We start from the raw sequence: 4,406 nt of genomic DNA, 5'->3' as shown, positions 1-4,406 counted from the left end.
CACATCTCTTTCTTTCCAAGCTTCTCCAGCAAGCGCTGACCGTATTCCACCCCTGTGGATGGGAGGCTGCCAGATCCGCTCTAACAGCTCTCCCCCGCTTCAGCCTTGGGAAACCTCACACCCTGCTTCGCACGCTCTGCTGATGCTGCACGTTGAGGTTGCTGAGAGAGTCTCACCTTATTTTCTCCCCCTTCCCTGGGCGTCATTTCCAGATATGGAGTTATTTCTTGTGCAGGCTTGAAAAAAGAGCAACACTCTCCACGTTGCCTTGCAATCCCCTTCGCTGCTGCCATGGCATTGCACTGCCACAGAGACCTGTCACCTTCTGCAGGATGGGGCTGCTCTCTGGGAGACTTAGCGTCCCGCCTGGCCTCGCTGCTGAGAAGCAGGCGTGCAGCTGGGGGAATGGAAGCAGAGCACAGTGGGACAAGCACCTATGATCAGAATTTGTGTCAGAGGCGCATCAGCTGCTTGGGGTGGGATAAGGTGGCATAATAAGTGGGTAGAAATAATAGTGGAATGGAGTTTAAAAAGACAGAATCTTATGTATTATGTCTGCCAGGTTAATAAAGTCTATTTAGGAGGGTTAACAGAGAGAAATTTTGGTAAGTGCCTGCCAAACATGCCAGCTGCAGGGTTATCCAGCAGTGAATCTAGTAACCTTTGAGTGTACAAGCAGCTTGATACTTTTATCGAAGTACACACAACACAAACTTCTGAAACTCACTGAAAATAAACAACGAAAGATCAGTATGAATAAAGAGACAGTTCTACAATATCAAACAGTGACACTAATTCTTCAGGGATTATATTTTAGCCATCAGAGAGACCAGATTAAATAGCCTTTAATTTGCTTCACACTTTATGTTTCTTCTCTGCTGGCTGGCTCTAGGCCTTTGGAAGTACCTGGACAAGGAGAAGTATAAGGTATAGGACTGTAGGACTGGAGCTGAGGCTGAGAGACACAGCTGGAATGATATGGCAAAGACAAGGTTATGCATTACATTTCTTGATAATCTCTGTACTTGAACTATATGGACCACAAAATGAAACCAGTAATGAACTTAAACTTGCTGTTTGGGGTCGTTTACAGTGAAGCTGAAAGATGTACAGTGGGTGCTGAAAAGAGAATTTCTTAATAAAGCTGCAATATTCCTGCTGAGGTGATTGTCTGACCCACTCTGCACGCAAAGCCACATTTTTACGACTGTAGTTGCAAGATTTGGCGGTGTGATCCCAGCCCCAGTGGCAGGTTGGAAGAGGTCCTCAGTAGCACATGTGGTCACTTATTTGAAAGATTTTCCCCTTCCAGTCAGTTGACTGGATGCATTGTGTATTATGTTAATCATCTTCTTCCATAAAAAGAAAGTATAGACAAAGTTTCCATGTTATAGTTGCATCTAAAAACTGGTTGTGGGGGGGAAAGGGTACATTTTGCAGCTAAAGGGTGAGCAGTAGGGCACATGTGGTAGTTAAGATCGCTGGCACTTCTGTTCTGGAGCTATAAAAGGCTGTATTTTCCCTTTTATATTACATTCCTTTTTATATTAGGTTGGAAGCTGTCTGGAATTATGTGTTTTTGGGAGGGAGCTTCACAATGGAACATGGAAGAAACATCATTCATGTCTCAAGAAGGTAAGATAATATTTTCAGTATTTACAGGAAAGAAGAAAATCAAATAGAATGTAAATTTAAAAGTGATGGGAGGAAGACTTGCCTATTTTGTCTTCTGGTGGGATGAATGCTTTGAGGTATTCTGACACTGTGTTGAAAAGCAGGCTCAGTTGCCAAGTTCATTTGTCCAGAGCATAGAGAAGCTTGTAGATTTGCAGAGAAAAATGTGAAAATAAAATTGTATCTATACCTCTTCTTTTAGATGCTCTCAAAATCTCACTTAATAACCTGTTTGGTTATAAACTGGGCAAAATACAGACTGGCTATTCCACTTCCTTTGCTTTTGTTCTTAATATATCAGCAGGTGTGTTATTTAAAAATCATTTATCTAATAGTTGGGTTTTTTTCCAGTGAATTGTCTTAAATATTACTTGCTAACTGTCTTGTGAGGGAGAATCAAAAATTCAGTACCTCTCTAGGCAAAGTGAAGGCGGCAGTGGGGGAAAGAAGAGACCTTGAGGAGAATCTCTAGGACAGCTGTGAATCTTTGGCTGTGTTTTTTTGTTATTGTCCCTGAGTTGCCAAGAAAGCCAAGCCCCAAGGGAGGGTGTAAGCCAGGCCTGTGTGCCCTGCTGAGGACAAGGTGGGGACTTGCTGATCAAATGTTGGTTTTGGCTTGAGCAGTTAGAACGTGGCACGGATCACCGGCACCGGCGTTTCAATGACAGAAGCCTTAGGGCAGATCTCAGCGTGCAAAACCAGGCCAAGGGATATGTCAGAATCCGCTTTTGTAACAACAAAAAAAATACCAAACTCCTGTCTAGTTCCCTGGTTATACCTGTGGTAAGTGATACTGTCAGATAGTCCTAGCTGCAACATTTTCTTGGATGAAAATGGGGATCACATTTGGCTTCTTGCAGTTAATCCAGGACAGAAGCTCAAGATTATTTGACTTCCATCTTTCTGCTATTAGATCTCAAATCTCAAACAGTGATTCAGCTCCCAGAACACTACACTAATTTGATACTAATCCGTGAAAGGTCATTGCTAGCATAACGATATCCTATAATAGCAGAACAAGAATATTCAGTGGCATTTTACATGTGCTTGGTGCTGTTAAGCTAGCATTTAGCATCACTATAGATCCTATGCAGTAGTTAACATTAAAAATAAGTCTTTTCTTTATTCTACTGCCTGATGCAAATACAAATACAGGCTAAGACTAATACAAATTGAAAACACTGAGAGGGCGATAGATGTGCTGTGGACGTAATGCTAGTCTAAATTTGATCTTTGACAAGATGTTATCTGATGAGGCAAAACCAAAGCTCTGGGTCTTGATAAATGAGCCAGGAGGGTCTGTCACAGATGAGAGACTAAGAAAGCTGGGATGTCCCCAGAGCCCTAAGAATCTGGAAAAACTATTCAAAGTAGAACTGACAGGGACGTTGATTTCACTGAGGCATTGATTTTGCTACAGGCCCAGGAAGCTCCAGTTTTATGAGAAATGTCAAAAAATGTTGGGTTTGGCCTGATTCAGACCTAGCACTTCTGGATTTTCATCCTCACCTTTTCAATAGATGACCGTGTGCTCCTTGACTAGCACATCTTCCAATAAGTGGCCAGCAGAAATTGCGGGCAGGACAGAAAGCAATTGCTATTCTCAAGTTCGTTACATGCCCAGCATGAAATACTTTACATGAGACTTATTTTCATAATGCTTGGACTATTATTTGAATAAAAGAGTAAAGCTTTTCTTGTATTCATGGTGAGAGAGTGACAGTCATTAAACTGAACAAGTGCCTGTTACCTACGATTAAGCCTTGGAGCAAGTCTCTGATCCAAGCATCCAAGTGAAGGAGGAGACGAGAAGGGGAATGGTAATGAGAAACTGCATGGAATTTAAAAAGCAGTTGCCTTTGGCAAGTTTTTATTAATTTTTGGTTGATATGGGGAAAAAGGTTGGTGTGTTTAGTGAACTTTCAGCACTTCACAAAGTTATGATGAAAATAGAAGTTACAGTAAATAAGTGTTGAGGTAAAAATTGCTCAGGCAATATTTATATGAAGAGTGAAAAATCAGGCAGCAAATATTTTTCAAATGCTGCTGCTTTATGTAGTTATCCCATTCACAGTAACAATTACTATCCAAGTATTACAGAGCAGCACTTTGTGGTGTTGTATGTGAAAAATTTATTTTCTGGCTGTTCAATAAAGCCATTAAGAGAGAGGGAAAGCCAGTCACTTTGGTGGTTGTTCCTTTCCTAATTGTGCTTTTGAACATGAGGAAAAGCCAGCCTTGCCCTCTGCAACTCTCCTTGCCCCAGACCGTGACTATATTTGTTTTAAACTTTCTTTCAATATGTGTTAAACCAAAAGACAATATTTTGATATTGTAAATGTAGGAGAGTTTGGGTTTTTTTTAAAAGTAAACTTAGTGTCTCCGAGCCTTCTTTCACTTTTGTCACTGTTATATTCACAAGTTACAGGTCTCTGAGGTAGGCTTCTGCTGTTGTATGGCAGGAAATCCATTTATTCTTTTTGCACTAGGGACCTCCTTGGAAAAATCCGTTGAAAGTTTGATTTTTTACTTACTGTCGCAGTACACCAAGACCTGAGCTTTTTCAATTCTTTCAATTTCTAAAACTCTTGGAGAGAATTTGAACAACAGTGACCTGGTAGTCTGAGCACGAACCAGCCTGTGCAGCTGGTCACTGAAGACCTTTCCACAGCATTTTTTTCTTCTTCGGATAACCAATTCCTTTGAGCAAGAGCTCCTCTTTCTATCGTCTT

The sequence above is a fragment of the Grus americana genome, chromosome 2, assembly GCF_028858705.1.
Source record: "Grus americana isolate bGruAme1 chromosome 2, bGruAme1.mat, whole genome shotgun sequence".
Classification (NCBI taxonomy): domain Eukaryota; kingdom Metazoa; phylum Chordata; class Aves; order Gruiformes; family Gruidae; genus Grus; species Grus americana.
The sequence above is the reverse complement of the archived record's forward strand: the minus strand, read 5'-3'. Positions refer to the sequence as shown.